The sequence below is a fragment of the Carettochelys insculpta genome, chromosome 23, assembly GCF_033958435.1.
Source record: "Carettochelys insculpta isolate YL-2023 chromosome 23, ASM3395843v1, whole genome shotgun sequence".
NCBI classification, from domain to species: Eukaryota; Metazoa; Chordata; order Testudines; family Carettochelyidae; genus Carettochelys; species Carettochelys insculpta.
In genome coordinates, this window is record NC_134159.1 from 10,803,968 (window position 1) to 10,822,947 (window position 18,980).

At 47.3% G+C, this 18,980-nt stretch overlaps 1 protein-coding gene across 2 annotated transcripts in view; it reads left to right on the plus strand.

Annotated features, from left to right (window-relative positions):
• The first annotated feature begins 1,153 nt into the window (after positions 1–1,153).
• The window catches only part of TMEM51 (transmembrane protein 51), a 40,246-nt gene continuing 22,419 nt past the window's right edge, over positions 1,154–18,980 (plus strand). For both annotated transcript variants that reach the window (XM_074975641.1, XM_074975643.1), the window contains exon 1: positions 1,154–1,231. The gene's annotated coding sequence lies outside the window, so the exon portion shown is untranslated. The remainder of the gene's footprint in view (positions 1,232–18,980) is intronic.

Sequence of the window (18,980 nt, forward strand, 5' to 3'; positions counted from 1 at the left end):
CAGAGTGGATTGTTCTTTTGGTCTGCTTTTATGCATAGATGCAATCTGTCGACAGAAGTTTTGCCAGCAAATCCCTTCCGAAAGTCACTTCTGTTGACAGATGCTCCTCGTGTAGATGTGGCGAGGGTGTTTAACCCAATCCTGTGATTTCTTTGTTTTAGTGGAGGGAACTTGACTCATCATTTTGGAATGTTTGGATTGGCAACAGAAATTTGCAACCCCACGTGGATTTAATGGAATAGAGATATAAATGTCATGTCAGAAAACATCCCAGCCATCCAGGGTAGGGTTGGCTCTGACCACCTCCTCCTGCCTCTGGGATCTGCATAGCCATGGCTATGTACATGTCCCTGCCGGCCACTGCCACTGTACCATGGGATGAGCATGCCCATGAGCCGGAGCACACTCCTCACATACAGCACAGCAAGGTGGTGGCCCATAAGGACCTCACGGAGCAGGAGGTGACCAGACACTCATGGCCAGCTGCAAGCTCCCTCCAGGCTGAGTCCCAAGGATGATGGGGATGCTGAAGCCTGTCTAGAGGGAAGGTTTGGGTTTGACAAGGACTTCCCACTTTCAGGCTGGGGTCAGGTCCAGCTTTAAACTTGGGCCCAAGCAAACCTCTGACTGGCCCTGCTGCAATAAGTCAGACCAGGTGTGGACCGGTCTTGAACAGCTGCCACTGGCGTGCCCAGAGGAGGTGGCACATCAGCGGTGGATCGCTGAGGGAGAAGAGGTGCTACAGGAATGGCAAGTAACACCCCTGTGCTTCAGGAGCTACTAAAGGGGCGGTGGGGAGAGGAGAACCCAGTTTCCTCACTGCCAGAGGGGCTAGGCCCGGCTCAGGAAGCTCTGGGACCGGCAAGGGCCACCTGGATCTCAGCTGGGGGAGATTCCAGGCGCCCCCCCCTCCACCGCCCGAGCTCCCGCTCTCTGGCTAGGGGGGCTCTATGGCTTGGAAAGCCCCCAGCCCCAGGCTGCGCACTCGCAGGGAGGCGCTGGGCTCAGCGGGACGCCCCCTGCCGACGCCCCTCATTGCTGGGGCGGAGCCGGGAGGCTCTAGGACCCGCGGGCTCAGCCTCCAGGGGGCGTGGAGCTGCCGCGGGGAGGGCGGTGCTGGAGGCGCCCGGTAGTTGTTGCCGCCCAGGAGCCACGGGGACTGGAGAGGCTGCGGCGCGCATTGGGGCTCGGCGAGGGCCGCCGGCCATGGAGCGGCGCCCAGGGTGCACAGGTGAGCGGGGCCCCGGCGCGGGTGGGACGCGCACTCCGGAGCTCGGGAATTGCGGACTCCGCTCCCCGTGCGCGGGGGAGGGAGCGGAGCCCGGCGCCCCGCGGGAGTAGCTGTGCCCTGACCCGGGGCCCTGGAGCCCTCTCTCCGCCAGGCGCCCCGGTCCTAGGCCGGCCCCGAGCGCTCCCCTGCCCGGGGCGCTGCGCTCGGATCTAGCCGGGGCTGTTGGGGGTCCCCTCCCCACGCGCGACCGGGCTGATTTCCAGGTCCGCCCGGCGCTTCCACGCGGCTCCCTCTTGGCCCAGTCCCGGAGCCGGCTCTGGCCGGAGCCTGGGAGCAGGAGCCCGGCGGCCTCCGGCTGTCCCAGCGAGCAGAGACACACCGGGGTGGCGGGGAGCAGTCCGGGCTTAGCATCACGGGGGCGGCGGGGGCCCCTGAGTCCCTAAGGCTGGCTGCGATTAATGGACCTGCCACCTAAGCAGGCTGCCTGAGCAGTGTTCTTCCGTAGTAGGGCGTGCCAGGCGGCTCCCTGACCTGCCTGAGGTCACCCTCTGCGGTTCCCCAGCCCTTACCCCCCAGTACCTTGTAGTCCCGGGGTGGCCAAATTTACCAACCCTCCCAGCCCCACAGGAGAATCTTCAGAAATTCCAGCGTGCGTGTGACTGCCAGGCCCCCTGGGGCAGGGTGGTGAGACCAGGGGCTTCACCCCCTGGAGGAGATGTCCGATGAGGCTAAGGGCTTCAGTGGGAGTGAGCTAATACCCTCAGCCTCACTAGGCACCTCCTGTGAGGCTGAAGCCCCTAGATCCATCTCCCAGCTGGGCTGAAGCCCCTAGCCCTGCCTTCTGCTGGAGGGCAGAAGGCTGGAGTTCTGCCTCCCAGTTTGGTAGGTGGAGAATGACGGGATATGAGGCCGTGCTTGAACTGTACTTTAACTGTAAGAGCTGCATGTGGCTCAGGAGCTGTAGTTTGGTCTCCCCTGCTAGAGCTGTGTTGCAGTTTGCATGCAGTTTCCTTCTTGGGGAGGTCTCACTAGTAATGGGTTTCACTCTAGGTATCCTTTGGTACCTCTGCGTTAACAGAAAAGGCAGCCTTCTTTTGGAGATGTTTAACAGGGACTCTGGAATCTGGATTCAAGTTTCAGGTTCTTCCACCAACTCCCCGTGTGACCTTTAGCAAACTGCTTAATTTCTTTGTGCCTTGCTTTGCCATCTCTAAAGGGAGATAAAATATCCTTTCTCCCACTCTTTCCTTTGTCTATAAGCTCTCTGGAGCACGGACTGCTTGTTACGGTGTGTAACACATAATCTCTTCTGTGCCTCTGGGTGCTACTGTAATATGAACAATAATACCTAAGGTCCACAGCTGTAATTGCTATAGTGTCTGGGTGTCACGAGGGTATAAGAGGGATATTTCACTGCTGGTATAATGAAGAACTACAAAGGTGATTTTGACATATGTATTACAACTGAGACAACTGTCAATAAAGTTACACCTCCCAGCTGTATATAACTTATTCACCAGTCATTACTTGGTACCTTATAATTCAGTACAGTTCTAATGGTACTTTTGTGGGTATTTGAGGAGCCCAGTTGAATTAGCCCAGAGAGGAGACGTGCTAGGGTGAAATGATGCAGAATATTGGGGAATTCTGGATGCTCATTTACTACTGAGATGACCTGTGCAGGTACTTTCTGTATGCTACCTTACAAGTACTGTGGGGGGTGGGGGGTAGGGATGAAAGATTGGAGTGGTTCCTTACCTTGAACAAGTTGACACTGTTCCTCATAGTTATAAATCTACTCTTAGGCACATGATCTCTTCCTAATAGTTCCCGAGCTAGTGTTTTCAGCATCTCTAGTGTATTGTAGTGGAATGATTAATCAGAGAAGAAAACTTGCCTTTACCAGCTGGCCAGATTTCAGAGATGAAAAGGACAAACCTTCCAGCAAACGTATTGGGGTGTGGTTAAACTTGGTAATAGCTTTATAGTGAACATATCCCCCTTCTGTAGGAGGGCAGGTATTTTGGAGGGAGAAGTTGGAGTTTAATAAGATAATAGAAAAAAATGCTAGGTAAAACTTCTCTTTTGTATTAAAAGAGAAGCAAGAGACATTTGGAGCTAGGAGTCTGAAGACCTTCTAGCTGTGCTACTTAGCTTTCCCAAGTCTGATCCAGACCCCACCTACTGGCACTGTGTGGGCTTCTGTGAATCATGTTGATTCACGTGTGGTCTCACTCATGACGAGTGGCACAAAGGCATGTTTGCACTGCTCTGCAGTTTAGACTACAGGAGCGTGAGCACCAGCATGCTTCAAAGTACTGCATGAAAAGTTCCCCATGTGGATGGCGCAGGTACAAACCAAAAAGTGCCTAGTTTGCATTACCCCTCTTCAAACAGGGTCACATTAACAAGAAGTAGGAACTTTTTTTTAGTTCTCGCCTGTGGTGCCCATAAGGGGATATACTGTGTGGCCCTTTGGTGTGAACTGCAGTTCACATCCCATTGCTCCAAACTGCAGGGTAGTAGTATGACATGCCTTGAGTCTTATGACCACCCTAAAAATCTGCGCTCAACAGTAGGTTTTTTCTTTTTTTCCACATGTGTAACTTGCATGGCCCTAATATTGTCTTCTAACTTTCTTTTGTTAAAAATTAACACCACCCACCGGGAAGCAGATAAAGTCCAGGTCAAAGTCAGCCCCGGTCGTTCTCAAGGATAGCAGCTGAAAGTCTAAGATGTCTAAAACACTCAATTTCAATACAGACAGAAGACTGATCTCCTAAAATAGAGAGATGGTAACTGGTTTTACAACTCTTGTGAGAAACCTGTTTTGAGCAAGTGAGCGCAGAGCATGTCACCAAAGCCATCTTAGTACCACCTGTTGTTGTTGGTATAGTGAGTCATGAGGTCATAATGGTTCACTCACTCTTACTTGCTGAGGGCCTGTAATGTGACAGGGTAGATCAATAAATCAGCTGTTGGCTTGTGGTTGTGCTGCATGTTGGGTTATAGTTCTATGTTCCAGTGTGTTTGGAAAGGTACAAATAGGGTCAAGATCATTCATTCTTGATTTATATGACTCTTAAGAAAATTAAATGGTGACCTCTCTTCTCCATTGTCTTGTGCTGGATGCATTTCCTCACGATGGTGCAAAGGGGATGTAAACACTTCCTGATCAGTTGTGTTCAGTGCCTGTTTGGCACGGAGCTAAACAATGACCTGAGGTGCAGGGCAGCTGGGGGCTGGACCTTTGTCTTTCTCTCAGGGGCCCTGTTCTGCAACGGCTCCTGCATGTGCCTGATGGTGAATGTGCACGTGAACTTTTGGAGTAGTGAGGCCTGGAACTAGAAAGTGGAACTGAGATAGTCGGCAGAGAATTCCAGCCAGCCAGCAGCAATTTGGTTCAATCTGAGGCTTGGCCTAAGGTAGGGATCTGCAACCTGCAGCTCTTTAAAGAGTAACAGAATAATTTATTAGGTGATGAACTTTTGTGGGACAGACCCACTTCTTCAGATCTAGAAAAATTCTGAATTTTTCTGAAATTTCTGAAAAATTGTCAGTTTTTCCAGATCTGAAGAAGTGGGGCTTTCCCACAAAAACTTGTTGTCTAATAAATCATTTTCTTAATCTTTGAAGTGCTACAGCTCCAACCCCCCAGTCTGACTCCCCAACCCACTGCATCCTGACCCGCTGCTGGTTCCGCAGCCTGACACTCCCTGTCACCTGTGCTCCCCTGCGGCCCCAAACCACGGCAGATTGATGCCCCTGCTGGTCCCGCGGCCAGACCCCCCCTGTGGCCACCTGTACCTACTGTGGCCCTGGGGCCAGACCCTCCCCCACCTGTAACCCCCACCGCCTGATGCCTGCATCCCCTGCGGCCTGACCTCCTTCCCGCCCCCACCCCCCCGCTGCCTGTAACCCCTGCAGCCCCGTGGCCAGACTCCCCTGCTGCTGCCTGTACCCCTCTGCAGCTGCCCCACCCCCTGCAGTCCTGCGGCCAGACTCCTCCTTGCCACCTGTAACCCCCACAGCCTGGCCGCCCTGCGGCTCCACAGCCCCAAACTGCGGTAGCCAGACCCCCTTACTGGCCCGCAGCCTGACCTCCCCGCTGGCCCCAAAGCACGGCAGCTTGAAACACGCCCCCCCACCAACCTGACACCAGATTTTAAACCCTCCCTCCAGCTCACAGCCCCAAACTACCCCCAGCCTTTAACCCTCCCCAACCCAAGGTTCACTCACCTTTCAAAAGCAGCGCCACCTGCTTCCACTTCTTCACCGAGTTTGGAGCCCTAGGAACTAATCAGAGACTTTTACATGTAATTTAATAGGAATTTAGTGTCCCTCTTATGAGTTTCTGCCTATGAGCGGAAAGTTGGGAACCAATTGTGCTCGTATAGCGAGGGATGAGTGTATCCCCCTTTAATATATACAGTGTTTTGTGGGATATGATACCGTATCTTTATTTTGATCCTGTTGCGAAACGTCTTGATTTTGAAAAGGAAAAGGAAGCTTACAGCATTCCTGCTGTGCAGGGCAGTGCACATTTTAAGAAAGAAAACCAAAAGTAAATGTAAAGTAACATTGGCATAATTAAAGTGGGGTTAGAATGGCTTCTAAAAAAGAGGAAAATTGTAGATGAAAACAGAAAATTTCAAACTGAATGGATCCAGTCCTTTGCATTTATATTTAGTTCAGCTGGGCTCCTTTTGGCTATGTCTACACTTGCATTCCTCTTTCGAAAGAGAAGTGCAAATGAGGGAAATTGAAAATGCAAATGAGGCACTGATTTACATATGCCATGCTTCATTTGCATGATCTCTTTTTGGAAGAGATTCTTTCGAAAGAAGAAAATCTCTGTAAATCCCATAAAATAAACCCAATCTTTGAAAGAACCCTTCTTCCTGTTTTGTTTCAGAGCAAAGTAAGAACACATTTGCGAAATGGGTGAAATCACCAAGTAGCAGAACTGCGGCTAGTTTTGTGGCATTCCTGCTCAAAGGCCATGTCTATACTTGCCAAAAAGGCCATTTCGAAGTTTACTAATGAAGTGCTGAAATACATATTCAGCACCTCATTAGCATGCGGGTGGCTGCAGCACTTCAAAATTGGTGTGTTTCGCCCAGACGGGGCTCCTTTTTGAAAGGGCCCTGCCTACTTCAAAGTCCCCTTATTCCTATGGCCATTTTGAAGTTTTTGGCTAGTGTAGACATAGCCAAAGAGTCGCACGTGGCTTGAGAACTGCAGGTTGGCCGCCCCGGTTCTATCACTTCTGTTAAAATTTCTCTTTCTTTCCCCTGCCCCCGCACCTCATTACTATACTTCCCTTTTCTAATTCATCCCATCAAGCTCGCTGTCCTGCCACTTGTCCTCCACACTCCAGAGCCATCCAGGGACTGAACTGTAGGACATGGAGACTTTACTAGGCACTTTCTCAGGCTAGAATCTCTCAGGTCTTTCACCCAAAGCAAGTGTAACTTTTCTCAATTGTGGGTGTAACTCCAAATTTTGTGCCACTGGGCAAGGAATCAATGAACCACAGGCATACTTACAGTTCTGTGGCAATGCATCTCATCAGCATGTTGCAACTATTGGTAGCTTTCCTCCCTTGTCTCATGCACTGACTTTTGTGCACAGTCCTGTTAGGCTACTCCCTTTTGGCAAAGCGTTCTTTTGTCAGGGTTCCTGATTAAAAAGGTGGTCAGGAGTGGTGATGGATGGGAGCTTTCTACCAGTGTGAATCTTTGAATGTTATCTTCAATACCTGGGTTAATTTCAGCTGTTTGTTTGCAGAACAGTTAGAGTGCACGGAAAATTACACCAAACCATGCCTGATATCCAGAGACTCTATTTCTTATGAAGATTTGGAAACTACTGGGAAACAAGGAGGGACAGTCAGTTGCCAGTTGTAGTGTTTTGCAGAATATAGGAAATAGGCTTTTCCTGAGAGGAGGAGGTTATAAGGGTACTGTAGGAAAACTAAGTGGGTGACGTGATCAGAAGAATGGCATTGCAAAATCACACTGGGAAGGGGAGAGTTGTTTTAAGAAGAATGACTTTGAACCTTCTTTAGCTTGTTCAGCTTGTTTTACTTCAGCTGGAGAGGGTTAGAGAGACTTGGGAGGTGATGTAATGCAGTAGGAGTCATCGGAACGCAGGAGCGAAGTGGCAGAGCTTTGCAGGATGGCAGAAGTGTAATTAATTGTATTTAAAAACAGAAGGGGGAAGGGGAAGCTAGGAGTGAGAAGGCAGGGTACTGCAGGAGACAGTGTGTTAAAAGAATTGGAGGAAACCAAGCCTCAGACCAACTGCAGCATTTACAGTGATGTCAGAGGGCTGAAACTTTTAATGCCTCACAAACAGAAATGTAAAAGCCAACAAATTATAGAAACTGACTTGTGCAGAGCTCTGTAGCTCAAAGCACCGTAAAGGTGGAACAGTTTTCTGTGAACACAGGAGCAAGGCATTGGAGTCATTCAGTCATTGTATGAAGAATCATAGAATCCTAGGACTAGAAGTGACCTCAGGAGGTCATCAAGTCCAGCTCCCTACCTAATGCAGGATCAACCACAACTAAATCATCCCAGCCAGGATTTTGTCAAGAAGGATTTTTAAAACCTCTAGGAATGGTTCCACCACCTCTCTAGGTAGTGCATAATACCCTCTAGGAGAATGATTCCATAGTACCTGCAGAATAGCAGTGCTGCATAGACAGACCAGAAGGTACAGGTTAAACATCTCTAATCCCGCACCCTCTGGTCCGGCAACATCAGTAGTCCTGCATAATGTTAGTTACCCGGATATCCATTTTCATGGGTGTGGCCAAGATCTCCATGGTCCCATAAAGTTTCTTTACAGACACCAGTCCTGGCTCTCAGTGTTCTGTGCTGTTATTTAGCTCTGTTACTCCTAATTGTCTTCTAAGAGCTCAATAAGCAGTTAAAGGGTTGGTGATGCTGCTGGATAATGTTGACCTCCCATGGTCTGGCAAGTTGTCTTGTCCGGCACTGATCAGGTGCCAAGGGTACCCGATTAGAGAAGTTCAGCCTGTGTAGTCTGCTCTGCAGGGGTTTAAGGGCTCGAACAGCGAGTGTTTCCTAGGTTAATCCCAACCTGAGGGGCCAGTTTCTTGGATAGTGGTGGGCCTGTCCAATTGATTTTACTTCTGAATGCATTCCCAGGCATCAGAGTTCTAAGGCCCAAGAGATGATATTGGTGTTAGAAAGCAATAAATAGGAAGCACATGAGCTGAGGTCTGCACGACTCTGATAATCACACCTGACAGAATGGGGCTGGAAGGCTTCTGGCCCTTCTTAAAAGTACAAGGTAAACAGCAGTGACTTTTGGATGAAGTCATGAAGATCTGACCCTGAAGATAAGCAATATGTAGAGCCAAGGTAGTTGTTTTGATTTGAAATTGCCTTAATGCATTGAAAGTGCCTGCAAAGTACAAAATGGTGTTCTGCCCAGAGATGCGGGGGTTAGAACCCTAGAATGCTTTCTGGCTCTGGGTCAAGTTATAGCTTCTGAAAACTGATGTTCAGGCTTGTTCTGAACAAGTGATTATGTGGGGTGACCCCTTCTGTACAGCTAGTTGCTGCAAATGCAGTCTGAGCTGACTGTAGAATTCACCCCACTGTGTGCCCAGATGTGTGAAGGTAGGACTGACTATAGAAAGGGTGAGGAGCAGGGAGAGAAGTTTGTTTGTACATAGCTGTGATTGAGTCTGCTTTGATGCCACTTACCACGAACAGCAAAGTAGATTGTTACAGTAGTTTGGCTCCATGACATCAGGGGAACTTGCAGTATTGATTCCTGACAAAACTCAGTGTGGAATGAGCAGGATAATGGGTTCATTTTGTAAATATGTTTTAGAAGTCTCACCCCAGCTATCTTGAGAAGCGTGTTTAACGCTTCTCCAGTCTATATGTATATGCTTAGAATATTCTTTGTATCAGCTTATGGAGTAACCTGTCATCTTTAAATCAGAGACCCATATGCCTCTAACCTAAATGAAAAGCTGTATCCCATATAATGCCAGGTAAGAACACTTTCCTATTCCAGAAGTTAGGAAATGCACAAGTAACTCTCTTGGGGCAAGGCACAATAAGGCAGACTTAGTTCTGTTTCCAAAGCAGAGGGGATAAAAATCAATGATTTAAAAAAAATCAGATCAGATTTTAATTTAAATTGGATATTTAATTTTTTTAAATCATCAATAAAATACTACATTTCTCATTTAAAAATAAGGTACAATTACATCTCATCACAAACAAGCAACCCATACACTTTGGCTGTGTCTACACTAGCTCCCAACTTCGAAGGGAGCATGGTAAGTAGGGTTTTGGGAGATTACTAATGAAGTGCTGTGGTGCATACAAAGCACTTCATTATGCTAATTCTCCCCTGCGGCAGCTTCGAAGCAGCAAACTTTGAAGTGCCAGCTTGCGTGTAGCCGCAGCTAACCCACGGATAGTTCAAAGTGCCCAGGCTACTTTGAGGTCACTTTACTTCATCAGTAACCTCCCAGCACTCTACTTACCGTGCTCCCTTTGAAGTTGGGAGCTAGCGTAGAGACAGCCTTACAGTCTCATTAAGAAAGCATATTAATGTCTCTAGTCTGTTTACTAGCTCTTGCTTCTTGAAAGCTCTGGGCTTTCAGTTTCTGTTTCTCAGCAGACTAAAAAATAATATGGAAAAAGACACAAGCTGGATAATGAGAGGTAGCTGTGGTAGTCTGTATTCTAATAAAACAAACCAGCAGACATGTAACAAGCTGGATAGGAGTGTTTTTGGTGGTGGACGTTGGCCAAGCACAGAAAAGGAGTTTGAGACATAAAGACCGAGGGACAGTATGTATAGGAAAGGCAGCATAAAAAGGAACTGTGGCATGAACTAGAAAGAAAAGGGAAGGCATTATTCAGCACATACATAGCTTCCTGTATTCCCCCACACTTTTTTGCCACAGAAAACTGGCATTGCTTCTGGGCATAAGAGAGACCCTGTCAGCATGTTGTCCTGCCCAGGCCCTCAGCTTGCTCCTGCCACCCAGAAACCCCCCACCCACCTGCTCCTTCACCCTCCCTCCAACTCAGACCCCCACCTGGGATCATCCCACGTCATCACTGGTTGCCCCCATATAATCACTTGTTCAGAACAAACCTGACTGTCAGCTTTCAGAAGCTTTAGCTCTTGAGACAGAGACAGAAAGCACTCCAGGGTTCTAACCCTTCATCTCTGGGCAGAACACCATTTTGTGCCTGTTCCTGCACGCTCCTTCCTTCCCAAACCCCTCACTTCCAGCCCACTCCTGAACCCAACATTGCTGTCCCCAGACTACTTATGTGCTTTATCTCCCCACCCCAGCCTGCTCCCGCACCCTCCCTTCCACCCAGACACCAAACACCCACCCTGTTCCTGCACCCTCTCTTCTGTTCAGTCCCCACTTTTCCACCCTACTGCACAGGGTTCTGGAGTATGAGGGGAATGAGGCATCTCAGTCAAGGGCCAAGTCAGTGAGGGTTTTTTTTGTTTTTTTCCTCTCCCTTTTTTGTGGCCCCTGGCTGATCTTCCTTTGGGTGAGGAGCCCCGACCCCAAAAAAGTCCCCCACCCCTCTCTCGGCCTTTTAGTGCAGGTGTGATTTAACAAGTAAATTCTCGAGATGTTGCTAGAAACTAAGTGTAGCTTAGCTAATCCTTATGGCTTGTTAAGTGAGGCTTAATCAATAGTCTACACTAGATCTGAAGAAGTGGGTCTGTCCCACGAAAGCTCATCACCTAATAAATAACATTATTAATCTTCAATGTGCTACAGGACTCCTTTTTTGGCTTTGTGAAGATACAGGCTACACTAGGCTGGTAAGTCAATTTCAGATGCACAATTCTAGCTATGGCAATTGCATAGCTAGAATTGATGTATCTGAAATCAACTTACCTGACTCTTCGCTGAGGGAGGTCGATGGGACCATTTCTCCTGTTGACCTCCCTTACTCCTCATGGTAGCAAGGAGTACAGGTGTCTAGTGCTGACTCCATACAGGTCGATTTTTGTGCGTCTCCACCAGATGCACAAAATCAAACTCTGGAAGATTGATCTTCCTGAAAGTGTAGACGTAGTCTGAGTTAACTAGGTTTAGAATCTGTTGCTCAAGTATACAGTATAGAAAACAGCAGTAAGAGAAATCTAGAGATGCCAGTAGCCACTGAATGTCATTTCCTTATTTTATATTACATAATAGATGCCATTTATTTTGAAACATCATGGCCACAGACCATAATGGTGATCCTACAAATCTGTTCCCTATTTTAATTCGGCTTTTCCAATGAAACCTCATTTCATACTTGTTTTCTCAAAAATCAGAAGTGCCAGTGAGTTCAAAGGGGCACATCCAAAATTAAGTGTACTCTAAGCACAGTCACTCTGCTTTTTTTCATAACTTGATTTAAATCAATGATTTTGTGCGTGTGTAGTTTAAGTTGTGATTTAAATCAATCCACCCTGTTTCAAAATACACGTGCTTCACATGTGTGCCATGCATTTCCATGGAATGTTGAGGATTACTAAAACAAAATCTGCTGCTGCTAATGTGAGAATTTTTATAACATCATAGGTATGAAATTCTATCAGTTGAAGTGACCTTTGTTTATGCTTCAAAAGAATCAAATAGCTAATCAGTTTGCACAATTAAAATATTTTGAATAAAATGGCTTAAATCATGCTGTATATTGAAAGTAAATGCTTTTGTTTATTTTTGTGCAGCTGAAGACAGGCATTAGGCTTAATTGCTGTATTTAGTCAGAATTCCAATCATGGCGTCAATTGCAACCACAACAAATTCCCAGAGGAACTGAGATCCTTCACGAACCTCACCACCTTCCGCTCCAAGTGCAAGGACCATTCCCTCGACTTCGCCTTCTCTAAAATAAATATTGCCACATCTGTTTTTGAAAAGAATTTCAAAACAAAGGATTCCACTGCATACACGTTTCCCTGTGGGAGAACAATGAAAGGACAAACACAACCTGTTGGTCATATAGCTTAATGAGCTACTGAAAGAATGTTGAGTGCTACAGTGGTGAGCACAGTAGAAGAGCTTAATTAGACTAGAATAAAACAAGGAGGAAGCAATTGCAGTACTACAGGTGCACCTCTTGGAGAAGGTGTACTACTAACAGTTGTCTCCTTGTCAGCAGACAACTGTTGCTATGAAACAAATCTTGTCTCTGACGCTATACAAAGAGAATGTAAGCATGGAGATGGGTGAACTGCCAGTTAAAAAAAATCAGCAGGCGAGAGAATGTCTCAAGATGCAGTTGTAGAAAACTGGAGTCCAGTCTAACTCCCATTGAGATTATTGGACTCTTGAGACATGTTTCTTAAGACTGTGATGGGTTAGATCACAGAGGTCCCCTTGGGACTTTCACCTGGCATACTGATCACACCACTGAACCTGCCTGCCTGCCCTCTCTGGCACCCCACCACTCTGTCCTGCTGAGCTAAAACCTCTGATCTCCCCCAGCAAAGGCACAGAGTTGGTTAGCAACATAGACCCTGAACCAGCTCAGTTCTCGGAAGGCTCAGCTGTAAAGCCATTGTAACACTTTGGAACACAGCCCCAAAGAGGACCAAAACCTCAGATAAATCCATCTTGCTCTGTATAAAGGTTTTACACAGAGAAAGCTTGTAAGTTCACCCTCTCTAGCAATTAAAGAGAGTGTCACAGTGGTCACTCCCCATCCCACAATTATTTACACTGGGCTTGATAATTAACAAAAGTGTTTTTATTAAATATGAAAAGTAGGACTCAAGTGATTGCAAGTGAAAACAGACAGCTCAAAGTATGTTACTAGGCCAAAATAAATAAAACATGCCATCTAATCCTAATACACCAAGAAGAGTGTTATGTGCAAACTCTTATCCTGATAGTTGTTCTAATCATCTCTTCCACAAGCTAGGCAGCCTCCTTCATCTTGTTCAGTCTTAGATGCTTCCATCAGGCATCTTGGGTGGCAAGTGGGGGTCTCTTGGCATCTGGTCACACTCCTATTCGTAAGAGGTCTGGGTGGTGGTGGGGGCATTCTTTATGTTCAGTTCAAATTTTTCACACCTTGGCTATGTCTACACTTACGAAAACCTTTGAAATGGCCATGCTAATGGCCAAATCGAAGAATACTAGTGAAGTGCTGAAATGAATATTCAGCACCTCATTAGTGTGCCACCAGCTGTGGCGCTTTGAAAGTGCCGCGTTTCACTCCCACGCAGCTCGTCTGCATGGGGTCCTTTCCGAAAGCACCCTACCGACATTGAAATCCCCTTATTCCTATCAGCCTCATTAGTATTCTTTGATTTGGCCATTAGCGTGACCATTTTGAAGTTCTTTGTAAGTGTAGACACGGCCTTAGAGTGGAAAAATACCAGATCCAAAACCGGTTTCAGTATCAGGTGGCCCGGCCACATGTCTTTATAAGACTGGCCACGGTTTGGGCTTATAGGAAAAACAAACCCATTTACCGATCATTGTCTTGAGCACCGACTGGACCATTATGTTTCCGGAGTATTACTAATAGCCTTCATTAGCACATTATTAACAGAGCCACGCTTCATATTTCTTATTGCACATACAAGAATGATACATGCACAGAAATAGAATGTTGACATTCAGCTTACTGTGACTTTCAACATATTACATGATGCATGTTGCCTGAACTGTCTTCGAGTTAGGTATATTCATAAGCCAGTTTTCAGAACCCATGGGGTGGGGACTGTGACAAAGACTCTGCCATTTGGGCACATGTAGACTGTCGTGTTCGTCATGAGTAGCAGCATGCGTGCCTGTGATTCTGTATGAATGGTTGGAGTGACCATCTGTCCTGTATTTGGCGGGACGGCCCCGTATTTGGGACACCAAAAAGGCATCCCTGCTTATTTTTAAAAGGGATTAATTGTCCCATATTTGGGCCCTCCTCCAGCTGACCTTTTCACTAGGTCACTGCCCCAAGCCTCGGGGAAGCAGGAGGAGCATGGCTGCAGCTTGCCCAGGGCTCGGGGAGCGCCAGTGGCTGCTGCTTCCCTGGGGAGTGCTGGGGGCTGACACTTCCCGGAGGTTCCCAGAAAGTACTGGTTGTTCCCACCTCCTTCCCGGTTCCTGGGGGCTTGGTGGAGCCAGGAGAAACCTCCCTGCTGCCCTATATCTCCCTGTCTTGTATCTGGGGGAGAGAGAGATGGTTGCCCTATTAACAATCAAAAATAAATAGGTAGAAACTATATGGTTCAAAAGAAAAACAGAATATTGCCAAGGCTGCACCTGGCTTCACATTTTTCTAAATACCCCTTAGGCTTGTACAATACTAGAAATATCTGGTATTCTTATTCCGTATCAGAGTTCTCTGGAACTGACTTTAAAGGTACTTAGTATATAAAAAAACCTTAGACCCCACCAAGAAGTGAGGGATAAATCGCCCGTTAGCCATCCAGCCTCTTGAAACCTAAGCTGTGGCTACAGGCCTGCTGATGGGGAGTTGGGAGAAGGGGTAATTACATCCGGGCCTGATGGATTTTAGGGATCCCGGGGCTGCCACTGCTGGTGCTGTAATCCTGCCTGGGTTCTTTTAAATAGTGCTGCTGTAGCAGTGCGCAAGTGACTGTGGAGATGCCCTGGAGCTCACATCCGCAGAGTGGAAGAGTGCCCAAAGACTGTAACCATGTGAGTGAGGATGGGGAGAGCTGGGCTGGGAAGGGGTTGGGCGGGGGTCATGAAAGGGAGCCAGGCTGGGAAGAGAAGGAGGAAGCTGAGCTCTGGGGTAAAGTCAGGCATGTGTCTGTGAAGGGCAAGGATCAAGCAGGGCAGAGGAACTGGGCTGGGCAGGGAAAAGAGCAGAGGGGTAGGGCAGAGGTAAGCAGGGATGGCTGGGAGAAAGGAGCCAAGGTGGGGCACAGGACTGCTGCAGGGACCGCTGGGGGAAGAGCTGTGCAGAGGTGATGGGGGTGGCAGAGATGGGTGGGAGGGGCATCTTCATGCAAGTTGGGGTTGAGGTTGTGGCTGACCAGGGGGACCTCTGAGGGGTGGTACTCGGGGTTTCCCTGGGCAGGCGATGGCGGAGGACAGAGGCCCATTGACTGTGCAGTCCTGGGGCCTGGAATTCCTGTCAGCAGGCCTGTGTGACTATAGTTGAACAAAGATTCTAGTGAGTGTCCTTTGCTGAGTCATGTACTAACCGTTTCAGTTCAGTTCTTTTTTGAACATTGTCCAAGGTGCTCACACAAGCCAAGTGCTCTCCAGTACGGGTAGCAGGCTGCTGTCTGGCTTCCATCAGAAAGTAGAAAAATGTGGCATTAGTACCCAAATCATTCTAGTAGCCTGTGGTCATGTAGAAAGTGTTCTTGAATGTTTGATGGTGTTTTACTCTTCTCCGGTCTATATGTATATGAACATAACATAAGAATGGCCATTCTGGGTTAGACCAAAGGTCCATCCAGCCCAGTAGCCTGTCTGCTGACAGTGACCAGTCCTGGGTAGACTGAAGACAATGATCAAGCGATTTGTCTCCTGCCATCCATCTCCAGCCTCTAACAATCAAAGGCCGGGGACACTATTCCTACCTTTGGCTAGTAGCCTTTTATGGACCTAACCTCCATGAATTTATCTAGCTCTTTCTTAAATTCTGTTATAGTCTTAGCCTTCACAGCCTCCGCTGGCAAGGAGTTCCACAAGTTAACTATGCGCTGAGTGAAGAACTTTCTTATCTTAGTTTTAAACCTGCTACCCATTAATTTCATTTGGTGTCCTCTAGTTCTTATATTATGGGCACAAGTAAATAACTTCTCCTTACTCACCCTCTCCACACCTGTCATAATTTTATATACTTCTATCCCTATGCTTAGAACATCCTTTATATCAGCTTAGAGAGTTACCTGGCATCTTTAAGCCAGGGACCCATATATCTGGGTCTGTTTGATGGCCTCTGTTCTGGGGTGCTATTGTTCTTTACAGTAAATAGGCTCTGTTAACCTGTTGGCCTATATCTTAATTGCCACATTCTGGTTGTACCCTCCCAACTTGCTTTTGGTTCCATCTTGTGTTTGTCCTTCCTAGGGAGAACCTGAACCAGTGCAAGATATTACTTCTCCCCGCCCCCAGTCTCCAGTGTTCTCTGTAAACTGAGGGCTTGGATGGCTGCCCAGGAGAAACTCAGGTGCCACCAATCTGATTAGCAGAGTGCCCACAGCTGGCAATGTGTGTTTATATTGGTGGTGCATGTTTACACTAGCCTCAGTGCACATAACAAAATTTATTCTGCACATGGATGGAAAAAATTAGTGACACAAGCAATGGCTTTAGCACAAGACTATGAGGCAGGAATTGCTGCGATCTAATCAACTTCTGTGACTGATTTAAGGAGGGTTGGCAAAGTCATTTACTTCTGTTCTTCCCCAAGCCCATTGTGAAAAGGGGACAATAAGGACAGCCAAACTGAGTTAAACCAAAGGTCCTTCTAGCCATGTATCCTGTCCTCTGACAGTGGCCAGACTGTGCTTTGCTGGGTTGCTTTGAAGATTAATCAAAACATAAGTGTTAAGTATTTCTGAAGTGCAAACCAGAGAAACTCAGGAAGGCCTTAATGTTGGGACTTGCCCGTGTTTTTCTATTTGTTTTTTGTTGGTCACTGGAGTGTATGTAAGAGACCCTGAGCACAGCATTGTTTTTCACCTGTGGTCAAGGACGTTGATCCTTTAGGAATGCTGAAACAGTGACACTAAATGGGACTGCTCGCTCTTGAGGGTCCACTGCTAAACTTTTTAAAACCCGCAGACATAATTTTCACTGAGCTTCTCTTCTGTGGGAGGATTTTGGTGCATTCTTGGTCCACGTGCTTTATTTTACTTCTGAATGTAGTGGATTGTGGTTTCATCAAATTACTCTTTTTGTACCAGTCTCTTCCTTTCACTGAAGATTTGTTGGCCCTAGAGACCAGACAGATGGGTAGCTAAGAGTTTAAGAACTAGGTGTGACGAGGTAAATTCATTTAAGTAAATGAGAGCTGCTGGGCATTAAGCATTTTTGGAATTCAGGCTGCTTAGGTGTCCAAGTAACTTGGGAGCCCAGAAGTAGACACCTATTTAAGTAAATCTTCGTGGGCCATACATTCTGTTCGTACAGTAGTCACCCGAGTTACATGCGGGTTACCTCAGATTGTAACTCAGATGGTGAAACTCAGATTTTGTGCAAGTTGAGGGGAGAGGTGGGAACCAGGCAGCAGTGCCAGTTAGCTTCCTGGCTCCCAGACTGGTGTGGAGTTGGGAACCAGGTGGCAGCCTGGCTCCTGGCTCTCCTGGGCTTGCAGGAGCCAGGAAACTGACCAGTGCTGACACCTGTTTCCTGGCTCTCTGCTGCTCTGGGAGCCAGATGTGGCTGTCTGTCCCTCGGCTTCTCCCAGCTGGCAGAGCCAGGTGCTGGAGCGGGGAGCTGGCAAAGCAGCTGCGCTCCCCAGCAGCCCCTCAGAACCCCACGACTTTGACTTGCACTTAATTCATGTTACTACAAGTTAAGTGCAAGTTGAAATTGTGCCTATCAGGGGTTTACTGTATAACTAAACACCAAAGTGCTGAACAGTAGCACTTATCCAATGGTCCAGTTATTACTTTTGGGCGTGTCTAACCTGTGTAGGTCCTGGGATATTGGAGAGATAAGGTGGGTGAGTTAATATCTTTTACTGGACCAGCATGTGTTAACCAATATTACTTCTCTCACCATCAGTCAAACCATTAGGCAAACAGACTTTAGGAGTTTTGGGTTTCCAAAACAGAGCAGCATTTATTCTGCCGTGACAAAGCAAGAGAGCTAAAGTTGCAGGATCCTTTGACTACAGAGCTGCAGTCTATGGGCCATTCATTTGCAAGAATAAGTAATTATTTGGTTCAGCTGGGGAGGGATTTTACTTCCCTGAATAACTTTTTGATTTCAGAGATTTAAAAGAATTACTTATTCACTGGCAGTCACCAGTCAGTTTCAAAAGCATCCTGCAGCCTGTTCATCATTGTTTATACTACACCTGTAGGAGACTGCCCATTTCAAGGCTTTGCTACTCATCACTTTCCTGCAGTGGGCTATATAGTAAGTCTATGAATATCCATGTTCACTTGCAAACCGATGGGAGGCTCTTGTTGGTGAACAGGGATGGAGAAAGTAGGGGGGGTCATTAGATCATTGTTTCTGCTAAACAGACCCTCATTTTCTTGCCTTACAGTTGTGAAGCCTCTTGGAGATGTGAATTTGTGCAGTACTCTGCCTGGCCACAGCGGAGCGAAATTACCAAGTCACCATATGATTTCAGGGTTGTGGGAGGTCAGCTGGGGAACCGACAAGCATACTGCAGTTTCACCCTATTGATGCATGGCCCAAGTCAGGACGCTGTGGATGGGCTGTAGCAGAGGATAGTTTTCCCCCTAGCCTCTATCAGTAAATGGTGGCGAAGAGGTTTCTGACTTAGCATCCTCTGCCTAAGAGTGTCTGGAACAAAATATGCATCCTGCAAGCGGGGTTTAGGGACATCAGTCTGGTGGACAGTCCAGCACTCCTCCTATTCCCAGCAAGCTTGGTGCTAAGCTTCTGCCATGGCTGTTTTCTGTGGAACTGTTAAGAATCTTCTTCCTTCCCTGTGTCACTGCCTAGCAGACTAAATCCTCTAGCTAGCAGGAAGCAGAACTTTCAAGTCCTGATTAGTGCATTTTCCTCTAGTTTATAATGGCTCAATCT